Here is a 15,219-nt window from a genome sequence, read left to right on the forward strand (position 1 = left end):
TTTTTTTTGATGTTTAAGCATGTGTGGAAGGTCAATAAGGAGTTGAGCTATATGTTTATAACTGATGAACAAGCAGAAATGACATTAAAAGTAGATTCCTTTCAGTTAAGCAGCTTTATTAAATAAACCATGCACAGCTCCCTGAAGGGTCAGAAAATATGGAAATTGTTGCCAAGTTTTATACTCTTGTTATATATTTCAATAATACTGGTGGGAAGTGTAAATTGTTAAAAATACCTTTGGGTAGGCAGTGGTTTGGTAAAAACAGTTGGAAGTAGAACGTGAAACTGCTCTTATAAATTTTATTCCTTTACTAGTGATATTTTGTCAAATCCTGGCCAAGTGACTGCTGTTCCTGGAGTTATGTTAGCTTTGCAGAACATAACCTATTTTAATTGCCAGAGACAATGTGCTTTGGTGAAAAGAACATGATTTTGAGCTGAGGAGATCTTGGTTTGAGACCTAGATCTATTTACTGGCTCTATGATCATGAGCTTCATTTTAAAAAGAGGAATCAGGGGCTATCTACATACTGGCAGAGCGATGAGAACTCTGTGAGCCAATGTATGCAAAACATGTGTTCCATATGTTGAGCTCAACAAGTGTTATTTTTTTTCCCCCATGAGGAATGGAAATAAGAGGCAAATACTGGTCATTTCTCCATGCCATTATTAGGAGACAACCTTTTCTATAAAATCTGGAATATTAAGCAGTTTATATAATTGCAATTAGGTTACTTAAAAAAAAAAAAGCTTTTAGAGTCTTCTGGATGCAGAAAAGTACTATGCTGAGAATTTACCATGACAGTTGTTGGGTTGAGTCTTCATCACAAAATCTGTCCAATAGCTGAGTACCTTGCACTGTTTTTTTCCATTCATCCTTTCCCAGAGGGTGAAGGCATGACTATGAAAGTGCAGGGGAAGAAGAAGAATGTGTGGGCCAGGGTTTGTGTCCGGGAGAAAGCCAGTGGCCAAGGGGAAAACAGAGGGTACTGGAAGGGATTCTGTATTTCCAGTGACACCCTCAGTGTTGTTGTATACCCAGAGTTTGCTGGTTTGCTTCTGATAAAGCATTAGGTAACTCTCCCTAACATTCTATTATGAAAAATTTCAAACGTGTTGAAAGAATTGTAGACATGTGTACTCGCCAGTGAGATATTACCATCTGACTCTGCTTGTTTTTATTCCATCCATCTATTCATCCTATTCTATTCATTAGTCTGTTAAATACATTTCAACTAACTGCGGATATCAGTGAACTGAATATTTCGCTATTTTGGCATACCTGTTCATTATGGAGTTTAAGGTGGGTTTTTAGTGTAAAATTTACAAAGAAATGCACAAATCTCAGGTGTACATTTGTGAGCTTTAATGAATGCCTGTGCCACCTGGGTAACTCCAACCCCTGTGGAGATACGGAACATTGTCATTATTCCAGAATGTTCTCTCATGTAGCTTCCCAAGTGAATTCCTCATCCCCACAGACCCAGTGGCAGTCACTTTTCTGATATTTTAAAAACCACTCAGCTTACAGCCAACAGTCCCATGTACCAAGGTCAGCTCTAGATTGCCTTACTGAGTTACATAATTCCAGTTTCAACCATGCCAGAATATAACCAAGCCCAGCACCCTCACACACCTCACAAGTGTAATTCCATGACTTTGGTATTTTTAAGTCTCTCTCCTTGTTTCTGTTTAGCTCTGGCCTTACTAAAATCTATTTTTTTCCCCCTCAAGATTTACATCTGACACTCTAGACTCTTGGGGCAGAAACTGCTGGAATGAAGACCAGCTGAGCAATAGGAATTGCAGTCCTATGAATGTGACTGGAAGGAGTTGGTTACCTGGAACACACCACTGCCAAGAGCAGCTCTGAGTCAGGGATTAGAGGGGGAGCCTCTGGCAGGATATGATATGAAGTCCTCTGGGATGGAGTGTCAGGAATAGAAGAGCCACACTGGAACTTCAGTGTTTGCAGGTCAGATGCTCAGCTGTTTAGCAGATCTTGAGTCTAAAACTGATTTCTTAAGGCATGAGCTGACCAGAAGTGTCTTCTGCTTCTTATGGTTTTGCCTTTTCTTCCCATCAGTTGGCTTCAAAGCTGGCATACTCAAGGAGTGTGAAAGTTCCTTGCCAAGCAGAGGCCTGCCACTCTCAATCTATAGGGAAGCATCCTCAAATGAAACACACTGAAGAAAACACTATTGTGTGTGCTTTCCCAATTTATGTACACAGGTATACACACATATTAATCACTGTCAACAAAATTTTTTCTGCATTAAGCCCACATTTCTCAGTCTTAGGTACTTGCCTTTTTTTTTTTTTTTTTATTACTTGGTCTCTCCACTTCTTTAATGGGTACCCATGATTTATTGAGCCCTTACTATGGTCCAGCACTGTACTTATGACTTCCCTACATTATCTCATTGATCCTATTAAATGACCCTGTGAAGAAGGTTTTCTTATCCTCACAGATTAAAGATAAAATTGCCTGAGATCACACAATCAGGAATTTATACTTTCAACTGCCCCAGTAATATGGAAACTGGGAGGCTCCTGCTGACTCACTGGGCAGTGTGGACAGGAGCTGGGGTTTGAGTTAGTTTTAAAAGGGAGTGTAAATTCAGCTATAGATAGAGGCAGAGATGGAGAACAAGAATACAGAATTTGAATAAGTCATATTTTCACTTGGAATTAGTCATACTTTAAATGTCAACTGAATACACACCCAATTAGTTAAAGAAATTTAGTCTACAACAAAGGTGGTATCTTGATAGGGAAACGAATAATTAGATCCCCTCCTCTCAACACACAGATATAGAACAACATGGGTGAATTCCCTCATTGTTTGGAAATGGAGAAAAGTTATTCCAACAATGGCTCAACATCCAGAAACATGTTTTTTTTTTTTTTTTTAAAAAACCATGATGACAAAATAGAAATAATATTTGTAATTTATATCACTGATAAAGGGCTAAAGTCCTAATATAAAAAAGCTTATAAAAGTAGAGAAGACCAATTACTATGAAAGAAATGGACAAGAAATATAGGCAGTTCACAAAAAAATCAAATGGTTCTTAAGCATATGAGGAGAATGCTCAATCTCATTCATATTGGGAGATTAAATTAAATTAAATTGTCACTGAGACTCATCACTTGCTTTTAGATCAAAACATATAAAAGTTTGAAAATATACTCTATTAGTGACACTGAGAAACAGGCACTTGTGTTCCTAGTGGGAGGGAATACAAATGGCCTAATCCCTAGGGTTAGGGGTAGGGAGAATTGGAAGTTTTACATTGGAATTTGCCCTGTGGCCCAACATCCTAGTCCCTGGGGAATCTATCCTTGTGGTGGATTGTAAATGACTTCTAGAATACCTCTGCCTGTACGCATGTCTTTGGGTGGTCACCCTCTTCCCCAAACAGTGGGTTTGTCTGAGTACCCTGGGATGGTAGCAAAGTTAATGGAAGCAGAAGATTGAGAAGTACTTGTGCACTGGGGCTTGTTTTCTCTTGATGTGCTTGGAACCCTGAGATTGACACAAGAAGGCATAAACGAGTCCTAGCTAGCCTACTGGGTGGTAAGAGGCCACACATGGCGTCTTGGTTGACAGCCAACCAACCTGCTGACATGAGAATGGCTCTACCTTGGATTATCCAGTTCCAACTGAGATGACAGCTGACTTGAGTCACATGAGTGGGAACATGGGACTGAAGTCAGCTGTCAGTCACATGTTGAAAGCTGCCAAAATTGCTGACCTACAGAATGCTGAGCTAATATATGAGATTGTTGCTTTACACCACCAAGTTTTGAGGTAATGTGCTATAGATAGCAAAAGCTAACCGATACTATTCTAAAGATACTCTGACAAACCAAAAGACATGTTCACTGAAGCATTGCCTGTAATAGCAAAAGACTGGGGACAACTCAGATGTCCACCAGTTCACGGATGGTTGGATACAGTACAGTGTGTTCACTCAGGGGATACAAAGCAACTGTACTAGAAGTATCTCTGCATTTATGAAGTGACTTTCAGGATATGTTCTTGAGTGGGAAAAAAAGCAAAGTACAAAATAGTCCATATATGTGCTACTTTTTTAAGGAAGGGGAATGTGAATATTTTTGCTTTTATTTTTTTAAACTGAAGAAATGACAATAAAAAATTACTTGCTAAAGAAAAAGGAAGGGGACACAAATGAGACTTCACTAATATATTTTGTTTTGTGATTATAATTTTAGAATTATGGAAATGTTTTATATGTAGTATATACACACACACACACACACATGAAATCATGAGAATATTTGATCTCACAGCTGGGCACCTGTGAGACTCACTGGAGGCTGGCCAATATGCCAGCAGAACTCATCAGGAAGCCACCCATTCGGGTGCTGCTGAAACTCAATGGGAGGTGAGTGCCCCTGTGAAGCTCCTGAGCTTGGTTGCCCTCGACCACAGACAAGCAGCGGAGAGCACAGTAGAAGCTGGAAGAGATGCCCCTTCCTCTTCCAGTGTCTCTCTGATGTCCTCTAATGACAAAGCTTAACATCTTGCAAAAAGAGAAATATTTCTAGGGTCTATCTTTAGGATCACATCCTGGAACAAGGAAGGGTGGGTTTGGAGCTGCACAGTGTTAAGTTGATAACTAGCGCACATACTGCGGTTTTTATAGATGATATAATAATGTGTGCAATTTGCTTCAAAATAGTCCTGTAGGTATAGATGAAACAATATCATTCACATGTTGATAATTATTGAAGTTAGGACAGGTATATGAGTGTTCATTTTATTTTTTATATGAACTTGGGCAAACTCCCGAAGATGGTGAGGAACAGGGAGGCCTGGCGTGCTGCAGTCCATGGGGTCGTAAAGAGTCGGACACGACTGAGCAACTGAACAACAATAATACTTTTTATACATGGTTTTCTGCTTTATATATACACATATATGAGAAAAACGTGTATAAAAGGTCTATCTACTTTTTATATATGTTTTTTATATATATGATACATTTGTTTTCTTATGTATATCTCATGTATATGAGATAGACATATAAATACAAATACGTGTATGTGTGTATGTATAAATGTTCCCTACTCATTTTCATTATCAAAGACGTTTAAAAAGGTGACTGTGAACATATGATCTGTCCCTGGGAAGTCTACACTTTATTTTGTAATCTAGCCATCTAGGACTGCTAGTGCTGTTCAGAATTTGGGAGAAGCCAGCTATGAAGATTATTGCAGTCTGGGTGTTCCCTGACTGTGGAGACAGAACTGTCACTCTTGCTGATGATTACAGAGACAGGGCTTTCCCTCCTACTGGAAAGTTCAAATGGCCTCACTGTGGCCCAGAAACAGGTGCTGAATTTGATCAAGTCTTGCCCAAGACCTGAAGGATTGAACTTTCAGGATCTCAAGAACCAACTCCAACACATGTCCATAGCCTCAGTCAAGCTAGCTGTGGATTTTCTAAGCAACAAGGGACACATCTATTCCACCATGGATGATGATCATTTTAAATCCACAGACGCAGAATAACTGGATCCAATTGGGTACCCGGGATATTTTCCAGTTGAACCTTTTTTTGCAGCCTCTTGTCTCCAGCTGTGCATATAATTGGCGAGTTGACTTCTAGGAAGTAGATTTCATCTATAAAAGATCTCAACTGACATCCTTTTGAAGCTTACTACTACTCTTCTGTGTTTTTCATGGGCGTCCCTGGTAGCTCAGACGGTAAAGCGTCTGCCTCCAATGCAGGAGACCGGGTTCGATCCCTGGGTCAGGAAGATCCCCTGGAGAAGGAAACGGCAACCCACTCCAGTATTCATGCCTGGAAAATCCCATGGACCGAGGAGCCTGGTGGGCTACAATCCATGGGGTCACAAAGAGTCAGTCAAGACTGAGCAACTTCTGTGTGTGTGAGGAGGCCAAATTACAGGTGCCAACATGTTCTTAGCATTGAAAGAGACCAAAATAATTGTTTGAAATGAGTTCATGTGTGTCAAGCACTTAATGCCTAGAGTGTTCTAAGTGCTATGAGTGTGTTTGTGTTATTGATTTTCTCATTGATTTTCTCAATGATTTTCTCATGTTAATGATTTTCTCATCATCAACCAACCTGAAATATGCCCTCTGCTGACAAGGTCCCTCCTTCGCTCCTGAGGTGGTGTCTTTGATTCCTTATAACCCAGGAATTCAGACCTTGAACTCTTGAAGGAGAGAGCTGACTGGTAGCCAAAAATGGTTTTGTTTTCCTCTGTTTCTTGCTTTTTGTGGGGAGAGGCAGCCAGCAGAACTGTTATCTCAGCAATGCAGCAGCAGTTGAGACGAGCACAGTGCTGGGGGCGGAAAGGTGATGATGGCCATAGCGCTGGTCATGGTGAGGGCAGCAGCAACTGTGGCACAGAGCAGGGCCAGGCGCCAGGCCGGCTGATGGTGGGGCCCCAGAGGAGTGCAGTGCACACAGGGCCATCGTCGGCACCGTGTAAGTATCTCACGCGCTCCAGGAAGTAGATGAGACATCTGGCCACATGGCAAGGGTGGGATGAGGGTTGTAGATGCCAGGGCATTTGATGACTAGCGGGACAAATTTGATAAAAACTTGAGATTTTGGATGGAGATGTTTCATAGTCTGCCCCCTCAGTGGTGGCAGTATGCTATGTGTTCGTGTGTATATATGGACATCTTTTTGCATGCAGCAGTGGCAATAGGAGGTTTAGTTGCCCAGTAAAAATGAGTCAAACTTCATATTTCGATTAAATAGGCAAATAAGTAAACTCTACTGGGTAATCAACCTGATATATGTTTTTTCCTCTACAGTGGGGTTGCATTTCATACACATACACATATACATTAAATTTATTGGAATTTATCTAAAAGTGCTTGGCTTAGCAAACCAACAGCCTCGACAATAGTAAAAACAAGATAAAAGTGAGCTAAAGACAAAAGTATTCATTTTAATAGTGCATCTACCATGACACCACCAACTGCTGCTCCCCTGCACTGTCTCAGCTCTTGTGTGATTCTCAGAGAGCAGCATCTTGTTGCTCTGTGGGATTCTAGCCCTTAAAGACATGGTTTCGTTTTTTGTTTGTTTTTTAATAGAACATGTACTCTAAATGCAAACCAGCTGCCTCATTCAGAACTCAATGAAGAATACTAACTTCTCACTCTCTTTTCTTACAAAATCAAACAATATTGAAAATTATGTTCTTCATGTCACTTATATTAAATGGAATCATTTGAAAGTGATATATATTACCAAGTAGGGCAAGTATACACAACATTATGCACTTGAAATTAAGGGGTTAACAAATTTAGCTGCTACATGGTTTGATTTTACATGCTGACTTTAGATCCTCAGTTCAGTTCAGTCGCTCAGTTGTGTCCGACTCTTTGCAACCCCATGAATCACAGCACGCCAGGCCTCCCTGTCCATCACCATCTCCTGGAGTTCACTCAGACTCACGTGCATCGAGTCAGTGATGCCATCCAGCCATCTCATCCTCGGTCGTCCCCTTCTCCTCCTGCCCCCAATCCCTCCCAGCATCAGAGTCTTTTCCAATGAGTCAACTCTTCGCATGAGGTGGCCAAAGTACTGCAGTTTCAGCTTTAGCATCATTCCTTCCAAAGAAATCCCAGGGCTGATCTCCTTCAGAATGGATTGGTTGGATCTTCTTGCAGTCCAAGGGACTCTCAAGAGTCTTCTCCAACACCACAGTTCAAAAGCATCAATTCTTCAGATCCTACCCCTGTATAAAACTTGGCTCCTCTCGATGATTTCTATTACATATATTGAATCACAACAAATGTCTCATTTTGTAGGTGTTGAATTAGTGTTGCACAGAGGGTGTGTCAAAATTTAATGTTTATCATTTTGTTTCATATAAAACAACAGTAGATCCTTAAGACCAGGTGGGTTCAGCATTGGAAAGTGAAGAGGAAGTTTAAATGTAGCATCTAGGGAAGGAAGGCCCAAGGGATGCTAGAAAACAACCTTTTTGTATCTCAAAGAGACTAAACAGTCACAAGCAGAAAAGTGGCAGAATTGCCACAAGGACTTGAATTTGGCTATGTAAATTTCCAAACCCAAGTCTGATTTACCTTGTCTTATGTGACAATGTGAATATTACAAACTTATCATATGTGAGCCTTTTGTACTCACCCCCAGCCCTACATTTTAGCCGTACTGTGTAATGGAGTGAAGCACCCATTCAGTTCATTTCAGTCAGTCATGTCTGACTCTTTGCGACCCCATGAACTGCAGCACGCCAGGTTTCCCTGTCCATCACCAACTCTCGGAGCCTAATCAAACTCATGTCCATTGAGTCGGTGATACAGTCCAACCATCTCATCCTCTTGTCGCCCCCTTCTTCTCCCGCCTTCAATTTTTCCCAGTGCCCATTGATCCAAATCAATCTTGCGGCTGTCTCTCTGTAGGACTGAAAGTGCTCTTGATTCTTCTTCTTACCTTCCCTGTCCTCTTCCTGGACTCTTCCATGGAACTATCAGTTCTTCTGGGGTTTCAGCTTGCCTGGATTTCTTGTTTATTGGAGGCAGAAGAGCCTCCTGGGAAGTAAGCTTAAGTGGGGCTCAGAAGCATCGGCTCTGGACAAGCTGGTGAGACTGCCTGACACTTGTGTTTTGAAGGGGAGAGGAAGGTGATGGAAAAGGGTCAGAAACTTCCTGGGAGGAAAGAATCTGAGCACGTGGAATGTGACCTGGAAGAAAGTCTTAGTCATCAGAGTTAAGGTAGGAAGCTCTGAGTACAGTGCCATGATTGTTCTCAGAAAGTGGCCTTCAGTGCTGGCAGGTTCCTGGGGAAGGAGAGAGCTGAGGAGATAAGGGGAATTGCTGCTGCACTAAATTGTTATCACCACCAGGCACTGCTCAGATTCCTCTAGCGAGGGGTCAAACAGATTCCTCTAGCCTGTCCTCAGGCCAAAAGACAGAGAAGTTTTTTATCCTCAGTAATCACCTGACGATTCAGGGGGCTGCCAACTGGTAGGGTGTTCATTGCTGGGCTCAGGGGTTAGAGGGTGAGCAGGTGCACACCCAGAGAAGTGGTGGCCCCTGGGTTGGGGATGGAGTTTGTTGGAACTCTCAGATGGGAGCTGGAGTGCCTGCATCAGCCTTCCAGTGAGGGGTTAAACTCAATATTAACTCTTTGGCTTATAAGTTTTTCTAGGACTTCAAATTATCTCTTTACATATAGCATGGAATTATATGGCTTTATAAAGAGTAGTTCCAAATGTATTAATGTGAAATAAGTTTATTATGCTCTAAACTTTAGCTGACTCATTGGGAAAAAAACAAAACAAAACAAAACAAAACCCTGATGTTGGGAAAGATTGGAGGCAAAAGGAGAAGGGGGTAGTGGAGGATAAGATGGTTAGATAGCATCACCAACTCAATGGACATGAATCTGGGCAAACTCCAGAAGATAGTGAAGGACAGGGAAGCCTGGTGTGCTGCAGTTCATAGGGTCACACAGAGATGGACATGACTTAGTGATTGAAAACACAAACTTATCTGTGGATGATTCAAGCCTCTTATTATGGGGCACTAGTATGAGATTTTAACTTTCCTGTTGTATATTCTTTAGACTTTGGAATGTTAATACATAAAGCAACTAAGTTTTTAAAATAAAAAAATGCTTTGGAAGATTTTCAAGAATGGTTTGGGAAGAAAGTTTGTGTTCTCAGTTTGTTTTATGTGATTTTCATACAAACCTCCTAAAAGCAAAATCCATATGCAAAAAAATCCTAGAGCAGGTACTGTCAGTTTCTCACTAATAAGTATGTTAGATTGAGTCCCTTGTCCTGCTCATGTACCTCTCCCTATATTCTGTTTCCAGGTATGGAAATGCTTTTGGTATGCATTTCCAAATGTGGAAATATCTTGCTGTATAATAGTTTTCCTCTTGTACCCCTCCTACCTCTTGCAATTATTCCCCCTGCTTCCTGTAGAAGTTCTGTAAAGTTGCATGATATATATATACATAATTTTAACTTTATAGGAAGGAAGAAGAGACGGTCAATGTACAAGAATGATTGGCTGCTTTTCCTAATCACAGAGGAGGGAGAGAAAAATTCATCAACAGGCAACGCTCTATCCTCCATTGTTTAATTCTTACCGCCATCTTCCCTCTTTCAGATTAGTTTCAGAGCTCACCCAAGTTCCAGAGGAGGCTGGCCTGATCATCAGCTGGGCTACGTGGAGGCCTGGTGCTCCTTCACAGCAAGTGACCTTGGGCCCAACTCTGAATTCAGCCACGCGAACACTGCCTGTGAAGCACTGGCAGGTCAGTCTGCTTCCACTGGCTTCTCTTTTCATTTCTTCCGCAGTCACACACAGAGCCTTGATTCAAGCTTCTAGGAATTAATAAAGGAAGAGACAAACATTAGCCTTACCAAGATTCTAATTAACTTTGATGTGGATTTATGTGTAAAGTTGGATGAGTCACTGATTTTTAATAAATGAGAGAGAAAAATCTTAAAGATTAATGTAATAGCTGGGAACACGGGAGCGAGAACTTTGATGCTTGCTTAATTCTTTTCCCCAACCCACATCATTTGGAGGAAAAAATATCAAAGAACTTTACAAAGGGTGGAAGAGGGGAGGAAAGGGGATTATGCAAATTAAAAGTTCACAGGACTAAATCATTACTCTTGTGCAAATGAGCTTCTCCTTCATGTGCTTTTCCGGAGTGTTTTAGGGCTGTATTTACCGAGGATATATTCCTGAGGATAATGAGAAATAAGAGGCACGGTAAAAAGAAGAGGGGGCATTATAAGCTAATTGATCATCAGAAATTTCTGTGTGTTACAGAGTTCTAAGTATTCAGTTTCCTCCCTCATGCCAGCTAGTCCAGGCAGCTGTCAGAAACCTCGATCAGTGTGGCTACATTTCCAGCCATCCTTAGAGTGGTCTAGGCTCTTTGTGAGCTTCAGGGTCATTGCTGTCCTGCCCTATCTTTTGCCCTGATTTGAGGACTAGGGCAGAGTGAACATTTCTGACTGCTAACAGAAGCTTCTCATTCTTTGGTGCAAGAGATAAAACCAGTAGCTCTGTGGGTTTCCAAGCCACTCACTTTCCCATGTGATGGAACGTTCCAGTGTTGAGTGTCATCAAGGTTAAATAATTTAGCCTAAAACTCTCTGTGGCCTGACAGTAGACAGCTATAATATATAAAGATATATTTTGAGTTGTTGTAGAGATTAAGTATCCAACTTCTTCCTAAATGGTAAACTGACACGGTGATAGATATGAACAGTGCATAAGGCCTTATTGTGTTTGATTAACCTTGACTGTGAGTGCTGCCATGGCTTAGATAGCTAGTTTGAACAAAATTGTCATTTCACAGCCATCCCCCCAAAAGTCATCAATCTTTTATCATTTTATAGAGTAGAAACTTAGTATATATTTACAGATAATGAGGGGACACATGTAGGTTGATATAATTTATTGAAACTTTATTTCACATTTGAGTTCTGTGGACAAATATTTATAAATAATCTCCTGGGATAGTCATCTTTTCTCACCTGTCATATTTTTGTTTAGAATAAATTCATGAGACTATATGCCACAGAGACTGCTGAGAAATAACTAATAGTGGTAAAGAATTTGAAGGCAGACTTCTGGCTTTATCTCTTATTAGCTGTGCAACTTTGTGTAAGTCCCTTAACAGCCCAATTTCTTCAGCTCGAAGACAGAGATAATACCACTCCATCTTAGAGTTCTGTATTAATAAACGAAATAACATTTGTAATATATACAGGCCAGTGGAGGGCATGTAGGAAAACACTTCCGAGCATAGCTATTATTCCTAGAAATAGAATTGCCAGATTAAGGGTATGTATATTAAAAATGTTGATGCAAATTGCTAAAGTTAATCTTAAAATCTGATTATAAGGTTTCAGGACTCATTAATGAATATATGATAGTAGCAGATAATAAGCATGCCCATGAATGCAAGAATCTACTCCTAGTATTCACCTGTGTGTTTCATATCTGTTCTCACTTCTTCTGACAACAGCGTCTTGATTTTCCTTGGGAGAACCACATTTCCTCTGTTTTCAATCCACGTAGTACAGTGGGGCTGACTCTAGCCTGTGTCTTCAGCAGGAAGCGGAAGTATGGGAGACAGTCCTGGGTAATCAAGACAATGTATCCCCCTGCCACAGTGCCTGGTTCATTAATGGACACAGGCTGGCCTGATAAGAACCCACCCTAGCATGTTTATTGACACTGTTGGGAAAGTGACACCATCTTTTTGCTGGGGTTGCGAAGGCTGGAGCTGCTGGTGACTATCTTTCCTTCTATCTGGAAAGGATCTACGGGGGAATAAAGCACGAAGAAATGCAGAGTTGAGCTGTGTTCATATTGGAATACTTGGGTATAACCCTGCCATGTTTTGAGTTACATGAGTCAAAATATCCCCTTTATTGCTCAAATTACTTTGTATTGGGTTCTTATTGAAAGGTGATCAAACCTGACAGATCGTATCATGTCCCTCAAGGTCACATCTACATTAGAAATAAGCAGAATTTCTATCATGTGAAATGTCTGAAATAGTTACATTCCACAATATTTCTGAATGATGGTAGGTCACAAGACAATACGAGTTAAGCAATTCTTGCCTGAAGTTGTCATTGTATTAAGGCCTACACTGGACAAGTTTAGGTTTCCTTCAAAAGCATGACTGCAGCTATGGACACTCGTTGATCACCTGGTAACTTGCCATGGTTCTATGAAAGTGTGTATGTGTCTGTGAACATAAACACAGGAAATATTTTTAAAAAATTGAATAAGTTGCTAAAATGAAAATCTGCAAACCGTATCTACTGGTGTTTATTTCTAAGACTTCTTTGCTATAGGTTTGCCTTGTAAAACATAAGCACTGTGTGTATCTGACTTTTTCATTTGTCCACAGTGAGTGTACAAAGGCTGAAATGGAAACCCTTCTTGAAAGCGAAGCCAAACAGAACATAAAGACCAAACTTGGGAGAACTTTGACCACCAGTCCAGAGCATTTGCACTTCATTCTTTGTGTCATGAAGAGCCCTTAAATATTTTGAGACAGTTTCTGGAAGATTAATAGGGTGATAATATGCAGATGAGAGGAAAAGAGAGGAAACAGGAAGCAAGGAAAGGAATTACTGGACTGTTGCCAGTAATTCAGGTTGAGTTTTTTTTGTTTTTTTTTTTTTCAAAAAAAGTGGGGTGATGGGAATGGTAATAAGCAATGGACAGGGGAAACATTGAGAAGGAGGAGTAAACAAGACTTGTCACCTCAAGAATAAGGGGTAACGGGGAAAGAAGAGTCAAAGAAGAGCTTTTATTTTTTAAAAAGATAAGTTAGTTTTGAGAACTGATTTGGTTTGGTGGAGGAGCTATGGGTAAGACAGTAAGTTTGGTTTTATGTTTATTTGAATTCTTTTTGATTTGGATTTCAGTTCTCTGAGAAGCTGAATGTAGTATGTAGAGTGGGGGATAACTATGAGGTAGCCCTGGAAGTTGAAAACTACTCTCAGAGCTATATTTAGAGGGAAGTATGAAGAGTAACTTTAAGAACAATAATCTTTGTCCATAGCTTGTGACTCTATTAGCTCATCTAAAGAAAGAATGGCTCATTAGAAAGGGGGTTATTTGGTAATGAAATAAATAAAATGGTGAGCCATGAAGACAAAATTTGGCAGTGTCCCAAAAGCATTGTTTGGAATGGTCTGAGGCCTTAGACAGTCTGGTGTGATTGGCAGCTGTGATCCCAGCCTGTTGGTGGATGGATGTACCAGCCTTTTTTAACCTTATGGCACTTCATAATTTGTTCTAATTTTATGCTCACCAAATCAATTTTCTAAATATACTTTGGCTCCCCATATGGTTTCTATGCCAGGAGAAAAATTCCTTTTGAGTAGCAGATCTTTTTTCATTGTCTGTCATTAAATTGATATTCTGGGCAAGAAGCACACATGTCAATTATGAGTCTCCACAGTGTTGAGTCATCACCCTCTTGAACTGTGCAACCCCGAGGCACAGGGAAAACTGGTTTTCCCCGTCTTTGAGGCTGAGGGCCAGTCTCTGCCTGGTGGTGAGCTGCTGGGTCAAAGCCTCACAGTGGGTAGGTAGCTGACCTTCCCCTTGGTATGTTTTGACATTTCTATAATCTCTTCTTCTCAAGCGTATATATTCCCTGACCCAGAACACACCAGGCAACAGAAAATCAACAACAAGGCCTGAAATCTACTAGATGATCTGTCACAGGCTGGAAGAATTAGTAGCTGGGACATTTTTCCACTTGGGGAATTTTAAGGCAACATCTATATCCTATTTACTTTTAGCTTTGCTTGTGTATGGGGTGTGTATGTGGTATGTGCGTTTGTGTGTGTGTGTGACAGAGAGAGATCATAAAAGTCATGCTTAATCATTATGGAAAAAATGAGGAAACAAAGATGCATAAAACAAGTTAATGCCCCTACCCACAGGCAACCATGGTTTGCATTCTGGCACAGTTCTACCTGGGCGATTTCTTTTTACTTTAAATTATATGCAATTTTAAAACCTTCATTATGTGGTTCCCAATTCCACTATAGATTAGAAGCAGCAATTGAAAGAAAAGGAAGAGAAAGAAAAGTCGTAAAAAGCAGATATAGCTTATTCAAGTGTGTAGTGCTCTGGATCATTTCATGGACTGTAATGCACAGTTCAATAATTCCTGGGATCAGTCCCTGTATGTAATTGGTACAACAATAAATTTTCAACATCAGTACCTCAAATCATCATCAAATGGTTAATTTATGTTCAGTATACTTCTGTTAATAGTAGCAAATATAAAGAATATACTTTTGAACTATGTCATTCAAGTCAGTTAATATGTATAAGGCATACAGTAAACCTGTAGCTGTCTGGAAACGTGACTATACGGAATTCTTCTTTTTCTATGGGTTCCAGATAGACAAGATGTAGCTAAAACTCTTGACTGGTCTCTGGCATCCATTCTACCCTTCTCCCATCAGTTGGCAGCCATTCTCTTGGAGGGACTGACTTACTGCTTGCTTCAGAGAAAGGCTCTGCTTCACCTAAGCTAATCATGATAATCATCAGAAAAAACCCTGATGCTGGGAAAGATTGAAGGCAGGAGGAGAAGGGGACAACAGAGGATGAGATGGCTGGATGGCATCACTGACTTGATGGACATGAGTTTGCGCAGGCT

The 15,219-nt window shown here is 40.5% G+C and overlaps 1 protein-coding gene across 1 annotated transcript in view; it reads left to right on the forward strand.

The window, feature by feature from the left end:
* Window positions 1-14,785, forward strand: part of NABP1 (nucleic acid binding protein 1) — a 133,093-nt gene extending 118,308 nt beyond the window's left edge. Inside the window, exons 7-8 of the transcript XR_006058801.1 lie at window positions 10,161-10,308; window positions 12,940-14,785. The gene's annotated coding sequence lies outside the window, so the exon portion shown is untranslated. The remainder of the gene's footprint in view (window positions 1-10,160; window positions 10,309-12,939) is intronic.
* Window positions 14,786-15,219: the final 434 nt, after the last annotated feature.

Source organism: Ovis aries, chromosome 2 (assembly GCF_016772045.2).
Source record: "Ovis aries strain OAR_USU_Benz2616 breed Rambouillet chromosome 2, ARS-UI_Ramb_v3.0, whole genome shotgun sequence".
NCBI lineage: Eukaryota > Metazoa > Chordata > Mammalia > Artiodactyla > Bovidae > Ovis > Ovis aries.